Below are 14,617 nucleotides of genomic sequence, written 5' to 3'. Positions count from 1 at the left end.
TTTATGTACTAAACACAGAGATTGCTGTAATTCTACAATACTTACTTCTCATCTGAGCACAACAGTCAGTGTTGGAACACAAAGTATATCAAAGTATGGACCTAGTGTTTCTAGCAGAGCTCCTATTAATAAAAAAATAAGTAAACCAAAGACCTCAAAATCAGCAACACCAGCAACAAAAACAAAAACCTTTGGCAAAAACACCTGAGGTACTTTGGTAGACAACAAAATCAAATTAAAAAATAAAACAGTCCTGACCAACCAAGCAAGCACTGCATTTGATGACAGTTTGCTTCACTGGAATAAAGAATAATGATAGATATTTTATTGTTTAAAAATAGCTCAGAAAGCACAATAAAGCAACAATCAAGAACATTTTCAGAAGCAAAGCCTATAATAAAATAAATACCTTTGTAAAAGAGAATGCATTTATCACATGATTTATGTGTTCTAGCAGGGAGAAACAATCAAGCAAAATTCACACTGTAAATAAACTCAGGGTTTGCAGTTTGCTAACACACCTCAAATATATTTGATAATAAAAGTGATATATACCTCTACTTTCTCAAATAAGAATTATGTCCAAATTATTTACGTTTTCTCTGAAAAAAAATCCAAACATTAGTTTTTGTCACATCCCTTTCTCTCTAAGGGAACCAACATTAGTTTCCTCATTTCATTTACGGACAGAGAAATTCTTAAGCACAGAGAAACTATAAAACTTTTTTTTTAGCATTTAGCCAGCCAGGAAAAATAAAACAAGAATTTCTGAGTTTGGTTAATACATTTACATTCCTGCTGTCCATCTGATTTTATAAAAAGAGAGAGAACTAGCTTCCTCATCTTTCCATCCTTGACTCTTTTCCTTCTCTTTCTTCCACATTTGCCCTCTGCTCTCATTTCTTTTCCCCTCTTCCTTTTTCTACTCCTTCTTTCTCCTTTCCTTTCCCCTTTTCTCTGAAGCAATTTTAACAACTCATGTGAAATGGCATGCAGTAGACATAGGTGGTCTGATGATACAATTTTTATTTATTGTCTTATTGAACAGGTACCTGTTGATGGAATACTTGTTCCTGAGGGTGCATTCAGCACAGGTGAGGGAGATGACATTCACTAAACATAAAGATATTTACCACTATGAGCAGTAATACACACGTGGCTTTTTGTATATATTTTATATACACATAGCAGTGAGAGCTGACCTGTAAGGAGATCCAGGTGAAAAAGAGAAATTAGAGTCTGAGGGAAAATAGTGAGGTGAAGTCGAGAGTAATGGGAATAGAAAAGTACTGTAAACAGAACTATAAATCAAAATATTATTTGGGTTTATCACTTCCTTGTTTGAATTCCTTTCCTCTTCTTTTGTGACATGTCATACAAAAATTTCCATGATTTTATTTACCTACTCTTAATGACTTTTACTTTCATTTTATGCTCTTGCAAAATGCAAACATTTATAGCTCCCAAACTTGCCATGAGCATTTTACCCTCTGTGACCCTGTACACCTTTCCCCTCTACTGCTGCAAACTCCCATTCCCCATTTCTACCTCACTAGTTCATTCATCTGATGAGTCCCTACAATGCTCAGCTCAAATACCAGCTCCTCTGGACAGGACTCCCAGGCCTTCCTTGATGGAGTTATACACACACATCAACATCCACACAACAGAACTGCTTTATAGTGAACACATCAAGAAGATCTTGAAAAAATAAAATAGTTGAGATATAAATAGTAGCCGAGGTTTAACACTCTAATCAACTGATGACATTCTAACAATTCACCATAAAATAAGCACCACATTCCCAATTATTTTTATCAACAATTAATACATTTGAGAGTCTATGAATCTCAAAGAAACATTTAACAAGTTTTAGTGATGGACAACTTTGGACGTCTGATAAGACTGATAAGACTATATGGATGGAAATGATGAGACTTTTTAATTCTTCAGTGGATATTAGCAAGTTTAATATCTATATAATATTAAATATACTCCTTATTATATCAGCATTATAAACCACCAATGGAAAATCAAAGACAAAATAATTTGGTTTCCTGAAATAAAAAATATGAAAATAACATGTTTTAGAAAATAATTCGTAGTTTTATTTTCATAATATCTGATTCTGAGGAGCAGCCAGAGGAAAACAAAGTAGGAATAACAAAAATGAAATAAAATGAAGTGATTTAAAATGGTCTTCAAATTTTTAAAATAAATAAATATTAAAGAAAGAAACAAGACACTGAAATATCTAGGTGTTATATAATTTGTGGAGGAGAAGAGAGAATAAATCGAGGGCTAAAAACTCACAAACCAAAAAAAATAGTCACACACAAATCAGTATTAATTTCGTGGGCTCCCACAGAATGCACCTACTTTCTTATTATCTCACTAGCCACGAAATCATAGAAACACTAATACAAAGCGGCTTATTTTTGACAACCACGAATTCACTGATTTTGCTTTCAAAGTATCCTTACTTATTAAGAACATTATGTATGCAATCCTTATATATTGTAAGCCTCAAAATAGAGAGGAGAAATCTATCTACTAACATTTACATAAATAGGAGGTTGTATTTTTTGCTGTTGAAAATTTATTTATGTGAAAGAGCTATTCCACAATCTTTCATAACATGCTTTGGGAAAACTAAATTATCCAGTTACACAAGATGAAACAGACTTCCCCCAATAAAATAATGCTGCTTTCATTTCTTTTTCTAGGGAAACAAAATTGAAAAAAAAAGTGCAATTTTATGGATTTGTTCATGATCTAGAAATATATTGGAATGTAAATTGTATTCCATCAGGACCTGTAGGAACCGCTGGTATAGAAAGATGCATGTCTACGCAATAATAGCAAACTTTTCTCATTTGATGAGAAGACAGAGCTCAGGGTTAGGATACAAACTATTCTGGTCTTTTGTGGTGGCACACTTTACATTCTAAACTACTAATTGCTAAGCAAATTTGACTGCAAAAAAATAAAACAAAACCTGCACTATTCCCAAATTGGGAGAAAGCAAAAATTTCTCAGCATTCTCTAAATCGTTATACTAACTCTGATTCTGACTTTCAGTGTAGACAAAAACAAAACAAAACAGTATTATGTGTAGTGAAGCTATGGATATTAGCTGACTCCATATTCTGCAACATTTCTACTGTGAGTGTGAATCATTGCACAAGTGATGATTCATGTCCTTTTTTAAAGGTTAGTCTTGCAAATCTTTAAGTTTAAAAAAAAAAGGCCAAACAAAAAACAGATAAAGGGAAAAAAAGAGGTTACTGTAGGTCTTTCAGTAAGTGGAAACAGAATTTTCCACAATCTATGTACTCTACAGGAGTCCATTCTTCTCACAGTTGGTGGCAGTTCCCCAGGCTCTAAAGCCTCAGAGCTCCAATACCATTAATTGCTTCAGAAGTTCCTGCCCAGATAAGAGGCGCATTTCACTGTAGTAGAGCAGTTAGAAGTTAATTTATTATTCTTTAATAAACACTGCTGGAAAATATGTCAATATTTTCCATGATCCTGAGTTAGAAATATTAACATTATTTTATAAAGAAGTATATTTTATGTTCATGTGTGCTAAGTTGCTTTGATTGTGTCTGACTCTTCGTGACCTATTTACTGTAGCCTGCCAAGCTCCTCTGGCCATAGGATTCTCCAGGCAAGAACACGGGAGTGGGTTGCCATTCTGTCCTCCAGGGTATCTTCCCTGATCCTGGGATCGAACCTGAGTCTCCTGCATTGACAGGTGGGTTCTTTGTGTGTGTGCTAAGTCACTTCAGGTGTGTTTGACTCTTTGAGACCCTATGGACTATAGCCCACCAGGCTCCTATGTCCATTAGATTCTCCAGGCAAGAATACTGGAGTGAGTTTTCAGGCCTTCCTCAAGGGGATCTTTCCAACCCAGGGATCGAACTTGCGTCTCCTGAGACTCTGGCATTGCAGGAAGATTTCTTCACTGCTGAACCACCAGGGAAGCCCAGGTGCAGTTCTTTACCACTTGGAATATGCATTTGCTTTGTTCTGCATGAAATACCTGATGGTTACAATTTTCTATAAAGCACAGCATTCATAGGAAATCAAAATAATCAAAGAATATTTAATGGATGTCTTGAATATTAGAAATCTGTAATTCTTTATAATTTTCTTTAAAAATATGTGGGATACTTTGTGCATTTTATTTTGCTGCACTGCATATGTTTCTGTGAATTATTTTACACATCCACTTCCATGTTATTTCAGGGAGGGAGGTGGGAGGGGGGTTCAAGATGGGGAACCTGGGGCAGATTCATGTCAATGTAATGCAAAACCAATACAATGATGTAACGTAATTAGCCTCCAGTTAAAATAAATAAATTAAAATAAATAAATAAAATAACTTAAATCTTAGTTCAGCTTAGTTCATGTTGATGTTTTCCTAAGCCTTGCAGCTGTCTTTAATCTGTCTGAAAAGCGAGCACTAATTCATAATGTACTGCACCTGCTTAGATTCCATGAATTTGGAGATTGATATACACAAGAAAGAGAAGCTCATTAGCCAGCCTAGGTGTGTGAAGGTTCAGGAGACAGTAGTGAGGAAGTATATCATTGCAGTTCCATTATACTCTACTGTCAATTGCAAGTACACCATTCTTTCAGGCTCATAATTTTTTGTTCATCTGGATTTGCAACTGGCCAAAAGCAAAGTCTAGTGAGTCTAGGCACTGCTCTGGACTTTGGACAATGTAGTGGATTTCATGGCTCCAGTACTGCCATTTTAAAGCCTTCTAGAATTAGAGAATATTTAGATATATCTGTCAAGAAAACTTAGAAAATTCTATTTTCATATTGTTCTTTGTGGAGCACAAAATTACAATGAGTTAGAAAAAATATTAAATCTAGCAAGGCATATTCATTTTAAGTTTTTATAGTTAGTGGTGATACCAACAGATAAGACTCCAGACTACCTCTACTACAGTCAATTGTTGCATATTTTATAGGGTAGTGTCTTGACTTGAATTTTAGTGGGTTACCTGGTGTAAGCTGTTTCACCTCATACATGATTAAATTATATTTCTTCCTGCCTGTACAAAGATTATATTGAAAATGCAGAAAGAATTCGGCACTAGGGAAATACATGTTAGCATTTGACAAGTGTGGAACAGTGCAGGCAAATATCAATATGTGATGAGGTCATGATGGAATATAAAAAAAAAAAAAAACAGGAGAAAGTTATCTGAATGTTAAGTGGACAGATGCTTAGCTATTCTTTTGAAATGCCATTCAAACAGCTTTCAAGGCATTTAATTTTCAATTTTTTCCATTAATCTGGGCAAAACAAGTTGATATCTAAGGAAATCAAGAAACCCTAATTCTTGCAGTTTGCTGAATCAAAAGATGTAATGTGCAACAATAACAGGAGTTTATATATGAGTCAAGATGTAAAAATATATTCCAATTTCCATTTTCTGCTTTATGGTGTATTAGAAAATAATGACATATTTAAAAATGTGTAAAAATGGCAGCTAGAATACAAATGAAATTAAAAAAAAAACCTGTTGAACATGCATAACGATAAATATTAGAGACTTTTGAGTACAGAATATATACAGGTCTGTTCTAGAGAAGGACAACACAAAATAATGTGAATTCCTAAAGTGGAAGCCAGACAGAGAAAGCAGCTACGATAGTCTTGGCGTGGTTCATGCCTTTTTGACTGCAGAACAGAGCTGTGGAAGTTATGAACCAGAAAAAACGAAACATAAACAAACAGCTAGGTAGAACTTTTCAAGGATATTTAATCCAGTCCCCTTCCTCAAGGCAATAAGAAAGGACTCTATAGCTATTGATTCTATTTTAAAGTACTCTAGAGAAGGAAATTCCAGGATATTCCCTCATATACCTTTCCCAGCTGTTATTATCCTCATAGAACATGTACATACAAATGAATCCAGAAACTGTTCGATCAGTTCAAACGATCTGCTAAATCTGGCAGTAATATTTCTTTCAGGATACTGATGATAGAAATTTCTTCCTCTTCTACTTCCTTCAATACATCTACCACTGAATATCTTCTCATTTTATATCATTTTTTAATTCTTATGCTATTGTTTTTGTTTAGTTATTAAGTTGTATCTGACTCTTTGTGACCCCACAGACCTTAGGCTTCTCTCTCCATGGGATTTCCCAGACAAGAATGTTGGAGTGGGTTGCCACTTCCTTCTCCAGGGGATTTTCCTGATTCAGGGATCAAACCCATATCTCCTGCATTAGTGGGAGGATTCTTTACCACTGAACCACTCAGGGAAACCCTTAATTCTTATTGCTGATATTGTTTCACTAAGTTGTGTCTAGTTCTCTACAACCTCGTGGGCTGGAGCACACCTGCTTCCCTGTCCTTCACTATCTCCCTTCACTTGCTCAAACTCATGTCCATTGAGTCAGTGATGCTATCCAAGCATCACATCCTGTTGCCCCCCTCTCCTCCTATCATCAGTCTTTCCCAGCATCAGGGTCTTTTCCAAATAGTCAACTCTTCACATCGGGTGACCAAAGTATTGGCGCTTCAGCTTCAGCATAAGTCCTTCCAATGAATATTCAGGGTTGATTATTAATTCTTTTACATGTTGATAAATTACCATTTCCTTTTTCCTCTGACCCTACTATAACTAAATATGTAGTGCTGGTTTGTAATATGTAAAATTAAACCTACTTCATATTTTTATGTTTTATAATGAAAAATATATACCTATGTCTAACTGGATAAAAAAAGAATCACACAGTTTTAGCATCAGATGAGATATTAAAAGTAATAGATTCAACATTCCTACAAAATTTTTGTTTATACAGCTTCAATGACAAGAAACTGAATATGTCATGAGTCAGTCCATACAATTTACTGGCAGATTTAATCTATATTTATATAATATTTATACTTAAACAGGGCTGGAACTTATGCACTATTTACTTTGAAAGTAATTTTGGGGCTTTTTATTATTGCCTGTTAAGTTTCATGCTGCTAGATTTGGTCTGTGACTTCACTGTGCTATGTATACTAGCTATTAACATCATCATCTGATGTATTTACCGTCACTGCCACCTTTGTATCACACTATTTTATCCTTATCCATCCATTCATTAATATACTGAAAACCCAACACTAAGGACAAAAATCTATGGGTTATTTACAAATCCTCAGAGAAAATCACTATGCAAGAGAGATGCCACAATATAAGGTGTCTATAGTATGTCCAGGGTGTGAAAGTATAGGTCATTATTGAAAAATGAAATAAAGTGAGATTGGTCTTAAATCTTTAGGGTTTATAGTAACACTATGATCACTTATCCTACTTATAAGCCCCAAAGACATTGGTTTTCCATGTTCAAAATCAGTTGAAACAGTGGGTAGGAGAAGTGATCATCTTTTTCTATGATTTCATGGATGTTGATGCTTTCTACTGAAATCATATCTCCCTAAGGGACTTTGATACCTAAAAAAATGCAGTCATAGAACTCTCCTTTGGGAACAGGCTCTGTGAGGATACAAATAGTCTTTAGAGTCAACATATTAATGAACTCATGTTGAAAACATATCTTCACATCAATGAATTTATAGGCTTTTTTTCTTCAGCATGGTTTTAATGAAAGAATAAGGAGATACTCTTTACTTTGACAAAGAATTAAGTGGAAAGTAGAGAAAAAGGATAGGCCAGAGGAGAAGACTGGGTATCAGTATTACTTTTTTCTGTTTTCTTCTTTTCTCATTTCCTTCCAGAAGGCTCCTTCTTTGTCAGCCTTGCTGAAACCACCTAACTTAAAATAGCCATTAATCAAGCAGTCTCAGTACTTATTTTATGGATGTCAGTGAAGGACTATTGACCATAATAGATCACCTCTAAGTTCAGTTCAGTCACTCATTCATGTCCGACTCTTTGCGACCCATTGACTGCAGCACGCCAGGCCTCCCTGTCCATCACCAACCACCGGAATTTGCTCAAACTCATGTCCATTAAGTCAGTGATACAATCCAACCATCTCATCCTCTGTCATCCCCTTCTCCTCCAGCCTTCAATCTTTCCCAGCATAAGGGTCTTTTCAAATGAGTCAGTTCTTTGTATCAGGTGGCCAAAATATTGGAATTTCAGCTTCAGCTTTATGGCCCATCTCTCATGTCCATACATGACTACTGGTAAAACCATAGCTTTGACTAGATGGAACTTTGTTGGTAAAACAATGCCTCTGCTTTTTAATATGCTGTCTAGGAAAGCTGAGCTCAGTAGAATTAATGCTTTTGAACTGTGGTGTTGGAGAAGACTCTTGAGAGTCCCTTGGACTTCAAGAAGATCCAACCAGTTTATTCTAAAGGAGATCAGTCCTGGGTGTTTATTGGAAGGACTGTTGTTGAAGCTAAAACTCCAATACTTTGGCCACCTGATGCAAAGAGCTGAGTCATTGAAAAAGACCCTGATGCTGGGAAAGATTGAGGGCAGGAGGAGAAGGGAACGACAAAGAATGAGATGGTTGGATGACATCACTGACACAATGGACATGGGTTTGGGTGGACTCCGGGAGTTGGTGATGGACAGAGAGGCCTGGTGTGCTGCGGTTCATGGGGTCACAAAGAGTTGGACATGACTGAGTGACTGAACTGAACTGAACTGTGTTTGGCCATAGTTTTTCTTCCAAGGAACAAGTGTCTTTCAATTTCATGGCTGCAATCACCATCTGCAGTGATTTTGGATCCCCAAAAAATGAAGTCTCTCACTGTTTCCATGGTTTCCCCATCGATTTGCCATCAAATGATGGGACCAGATGCCAAAATCTTAGTTTTCAGAATGTCAAACTTAAGCCAACTTTTTCACTCTCCTCTTTCACCTTCATCAAGAGGCTCTCTAGTGCTTCTTTGCTTGCTGCCATAAGGGTGGTATCATCTGCATATATGAGGTTATTCATATTTCTCCCAGCAATCTTGAACCAACTTGTGCTTTCTCCAGCCCAGCATTTCTCATGATGTAGTCTGTACTCATGATATAAGTTAAATAAGCAGGGTGACAATATACAGCCTTGACGTACTCCTTTCCCAATTTGGACCCAGTCTGTTGTTCCATATCCAGTTCTAACTGTTGCTTCCTGTCCTACATACAGATTTCTCAAGAGGCAGGTCAGGTGGTCTGGTATTCCCATCTCTTGAAGAATGTTCCACAGTTTGTTGTGATCCACACAAAGGCTTGGCATAGTCAGTAAAGCAGAAGCAGATGTTTCTCTGGAACTCTCTTGCTTTTTCAACAATCCAATGGATGTTGGCAATTTGATATCTGGTTCCTCTGCCTTTTCTAAAACCAGCTTGAACATCTGGAAGTTCACAGTTCACGTATTTCTGAAGCCTGGCTTGGAGAATTTTGAGCATTACTTTGCTAGCATATGAGATGAGTGCAACTGCACAGTAGTTTGAACATTCTTTAGCATTGCCCTTCTTTGGGATTGGAATGAAAACTGACTTTTTCTAGTCCTATGGCCACTGCTGATTTTTCCAAATTTGCTTGCATATTGAGTGCAGCACTTTCACAGCATCATCTTTTAGGATTTGAAATAGCTAACTGGAATTCCATCACGTCCCCTAACCTTGTTTGTAGTGATGCTTCCTATGGCCACCTGACTTCACATTCCAGGATGTCTGGCTCCAGATGAGTGATCACACCATTGTGGTAATCTGGGTCATAAAGAATTTTTTGTACAGTTCTTCTGTGTATTCTTGCCACCTCTTCTTAATACCTTCTGCTTCTGTTAGGTCCACACCATTTCTGTCCTTTATTGCGCTCATCTTTGCATGAAATGCATCATTCTGGTGCCTCTCTATTCATAACAGGACACAGCTACAAAAAGTTCCAAGCTTACATTATCTTTACTTCTTTCATCACTTCCTTCCCTCTTCCTTTGTTTCCCATTTTATTTCACTCCCTTCCTGTCTGTTCCCACCTTAATTTCCCCATTTGGTGTAATGGTTAATTTTGTACCACTTGACTGGACTACAAGTTACTCAGCTCAAACATTATTCTGGGTGTGTCCATGAGGATGCTTTTGGATGAGATTAACAACCAAATTGGTTAACTGAGTAAAGCAAATAAGGTGGATGGGTCTGATCTAACCTGCTGAAGGCCAAATACCATGAAAAGTCTCACTCTTCTGTGAATAAAAAGGAATTTCTTCTGCCCCATTGCCTTTGAACTTATCACTTTTTTTTTAACCTGCCTAAAAACCTGAAGTGAAACACTGGCTTTCCCTGGGTCTCAATCCTGTTGACTTTGGGGCTAGAACAACACCATCAACTGTTCTGGTTCTCAGGCTAGAGAACTTCTACTAAAACTATACCATCAGCTCCCCTGGGACTCTAGCCTGTTCACTGTAGATTTTAGACTTTCCAACCTCCATAATCACATGAGCAAATTCTTTATAATAAATCTCTCCCCTGCCCATTCTCTTAGTTCTGTTTCTTTGAGGAACCCTGATTAATATATCTGATAACTTCTGCTGATGCGGCTCTAGAACTAAGCCTGTTTTAATCTGGTTCTGTCAAATGCCACCCACAGTCTGTCTCCCTAGAGAGCTGAGTAGCATCTACTTGGATTGCCTCTGACTACACTGTTCATGTTTTGAGCAGCATTATTCCTTACTCCCATATCTTTGTGGACTGCTATTTGTCTGGTCCCAGCTTCGTATCACTGTACACGGAATGCCCATTATCCACACTGTTCATCATCTCTAACATTGCTCCTTCTTCTTTGTCTGTCTGGGTTTCTTGCCTTTACTCATGAATCCTACTTTAAGATCGCCATCAGTTCACAGTGATAAACTAAGTACAGTTTGTTATTGGATTCTAGAAATCTGAAAACTCCCCCCTTCCATTGTTCTATTTTTCCTGCAATTAAAATAACTTCGGTTGGCAATGATTAGCTTTCTAAGTGAGGTTAGTGCTATTTTGTCAGTTTACAGTAAGTGCTACAGGTATAAGTGCCAGTCTTCCATCTTATTTAAAGGACCAACTATTAGCCTCTGAGTAACGATTTATGCATGCTTGCCTGCTAAATCACTTCAGTTGTGTCCGACTCTTTACAACCCCATGGACTGTAGCCTGCCAGGCTCCTCTGTCCATGGGATTCTCCAGGAAAGAATACTGGAGTAGGTTGATGTTTCCTTGTTCAGGGGATCTTCCTGACTCAGAGATCGAACCCAGATCTCATGTCTCCTGTACTGGCAGGTGTGTTCTTTATCACTGGCAAGGACCAACTGTTAGTCTCTGAATGATGCTATATATGGAGTGCTAAATTCAAAGTTTTTGAAAAGCAGAGTTATAAATCCATCTCTTTAATGACAAGTAGCCCTAAGGCAATGGCAAGCCACTCCAGTACTATTGCCTAGAAAATCCCATGGATGGAAGAGCCTGGTAGGCTGCAGTCCATGGGGTCGCTAAGGGTCAGACACAACTGAGCGACTTCACTTTCACTTTTCACTTTCACACATTGGAGAAGGAAATGGCAACCCACTCCAGTGTTCTTGCCTGGAGAATCCCAGGGAAGGAGGAGCCTGGTGGGCTTCCGTCTATGGGGTCACACAGAGTCGGACACGACTGAAGTGACTTAGCAGCAGCAGCAGGGCAAATTAGCGGAGACGGCAATGGCAAGCCACTCCAGTACTCTTGCCTAGGAAATCCCATGGATGGAGGAGCCTGGTAGGCTGCAGTCCGTGGGGTTGCTAAGGGTCAGACATGACTGAGCAACTTCACTTTCACTTTCACACATTGCAGAAGGAAATGGCAACCCACTCCAGTGTTCTTGCCTGGAGAATCCCAGGGAAGGGGGAGCCTGGCGGGCTTCCGTCTATGGGGTCACACAGAGTCGGACACGACTGAAGTGACTTAGCAGCAGCAGCAGCAGCAGCAGCCCCATGGGCACCCAGGTGGTGAATATCAGTAACAATCAGACCTTGGGGCTAGAGGTTCATGGAAGGGAATCATGAGTGTTCTAATGCTTATCCCTTCCCCTGAAGAGGGGACAAGGGCAGATTTGGTGTTGGGAGTGTAGCCCCAAAGTGAAAACGGTATGAAGATGTGACCCTTGCTTCTATGAAGACCAAATTCTCAATGAATGAGGGAAGGAGTAAAGAGAAAGGTTTCCCATAGTTGCTTTCATTCACATCGACATGTATATATCAACTCTCAAAAATATTTTGTGATGTTATTGATTCTTTTAAGTCTCAGTGAGCTTGAATTAAACACATACAAAATGGAATATCCAAAAGGAATACTTTTGAGGAACACTGAAGATTTCCTAGTTTATGTTTGTCTTACAGGAGAGCAAACAAGTTCTGAGAAGTAGAATTTCTTACTAAAACCATACAGCATACAAGCTATTCCCCAGTTTAGTGGAACCCAACAAAAAAGACAGTTTTGTTTTGTTTTTAATAGTCCTGCAGTTTGAAGAAATTTGTTGATTACTCATACTCAAAGTGCTCATTCCCCATACTCAAAGTCCTTCAAGCTAGGCTTCAGCTGTACATGAACTAAAAACTTTCAGATGTACAAGCTGGGTTTAGAAAACACAGAGGAACCAGAGATCAAATTACCAACATTCATCACATCATAGAGAAAGCAAGGGAATTTCAGAAAAAAACATCTACTACTGCTTCACTGACTATGCAAAAGCCTCTGATTCTGTGGATCACAATAAACTGGAAAATTCTAAAAGAGATGGGAATACCAGACCACCTTACCTGCCTCCTGAGAAACATGTATGTGGGTCAAGAAGCAACAGTTCGAATTGGACATGGAACAACTGACTGTTTCCAAGTTGGGAAAAGAGTACATCAAGGCTGTATATTGTCACCTTGCTTATTTAATTTCTATGCAGAGTACATCATGTGAAATACCAGGCTGGATGACTCACAATCTGGAATCAAGTTTGCCAGGAGAAATATCAACAACTTCAGATATGCAGATGATACCACTTTAACTGCAGAAAGCAACAAAAAACTAAAGAAGCTGTTGATGAGGATGAAAGAGGAGGGTGAAAAAGCTGGCTTAAAACTTAAAACATTCAAAAAACAAAGATCATGGCATCTGGCCCAATCATACATGGCAAATAGAAGAAGGAAAAGTGGAAGCAGTATCAGATTTTATTTGCTTGTGCTCCAAAATCACAGCATACAGTGACTGCAGTCATGAAATTAAAAGATGCTTGCTCCTTGGAAGGAAAGCTGTGACAAATCCAGCTAGGGTATTAAAAAGCAGAGACATCACTTTGTCCACAAAGGTCCAGATAGTCAAAGCTATGGTGGTTCCAGTAGTCATATATGGATGTGAGAGTTGGACCATAAAGAAGGCTGAGTGCCAAGGAATTGATGCTTTTGAACTGCGGTGTTAGAAAAGATTCTTCAGAGTCCCTTGGATTGCAAGGCGATCAAACCAGTCAATCCTAAAGGAAATCAACCCTGAATATTCACTGGAAGGACAGATGCTGAAGTTCTAATACTTTGGTCACCTGATGGGGAGAGCCGACTCATTAGAAAAGATCCCAATTCTGAGAAACATTGAAGGGTAAAGAAAGGTAAACAGCATCACCAACTCAGCGGACACAAATCTGAGCAGACTCTGCTAGATGGTGAAGAATAGGGAGGCCTGAAGTGCTCTAGTCTCAGACACAACTCAGTGACTGAACAACAACATGCATTTTTGCCCCCACTTCCCTACCCCTTCAATCCAACTTACGAGTTTTCATCTATACACCAGGTAGTTTTTATTTCCTTTCTTCATGGATTAAAAATAGCATATATATTATCTAAATTTATTTAAACATACCTGGAGCTTCACCAGAGACAACTGAACCATAGTTTTGTTAAAGCATGAATCATTTTCTCTCAGTATGAAAATTTCTTACCAAAACAAGTTAGACATAGCATACAACTCACTATTTCACACTTTCTTGTGTGCAGTGGGATTAAAAAAAAAGGACATGCCTCTCTAAAACCTCAGAAATGGAAGCCTTAAGAGAAAAAAATTGAAAAAACTGAAGTAATGGCAGCATTATCTAGTGACAATATGTTCCCATATTGCTATACTTTTCCACATATACCTGGAAATAAAATTACAAAACTCTGAATAATCAAAGGGCACAATTAAAAGGGACAAATTTTCTAGCTTTGATTCCAAATAAAATTAATGAATATTTTAAAAAGAAACCTCAGATGATCCTAGTATTTAAAGATAACGCATATTTATGTGTTTTCATGTAGAAGGAAATGGCAACCCACTCTAGTATTATATGAAGAATTATATGGGCAGAGGAGCCTGGCGTGCTACAGTCCACGGGGTGACAAAGTGTCAGATGTAACTGAGGAACTTACACACACACCGTGTATTTTCAATGAAGCTTTTCATTGTGATCATTTTTAGAGATGGAAATATGTATGTCTATTGATAGACATACTACTACTTGAGCCAGAAGCAGATTCAGCTTACAGACAAAATACACACCACTGTATTGTGAATGTTTTTGGGTGTACTCAGTCATGTCTGATTCTTTGTGACCCCGTGGACTGTAGCCCGCCAGGTTCCTCTGTCCATAGAATTTTCCTGGCA

The 14,617-nt window shown here is 37.9% G+C and overlaps 1 protein-coding gene across 1 annotated transcript in view; it reads right to left on the bottom strand.

The window, feature by feature from the left end:
* LOC129561763 (N-heparan sulfate sulfotransferase 4) overlaps nucleotides 1–14,617 on the bottom strand; it is a 287,072-nt gene that overhangs the window by 92,986 nt on the left and 179,469 nt on the right. The gene's annotated exons all lie outside the window — the stretch shown is intronic.

Source organism: Moschus berezovskii, chromosome 5 (assembly GCF_049115385.1).
Source record: "Moschus berezovskii isolate FMDL1 chromosome 5, NW_MosBer_1.0, whole genome shotgun sequence".
Taxonomy (NCBI): Eukaryota; Metazoa; Chordata; class Mammalia; order Artiodactyla; family Moschidae; genus Moschus; species Moschus berezovskii.
Note: the sequence above shows the minus strand (reverse complement) of the source record. Positions and strands in the feature narration are given on the sequence as shown.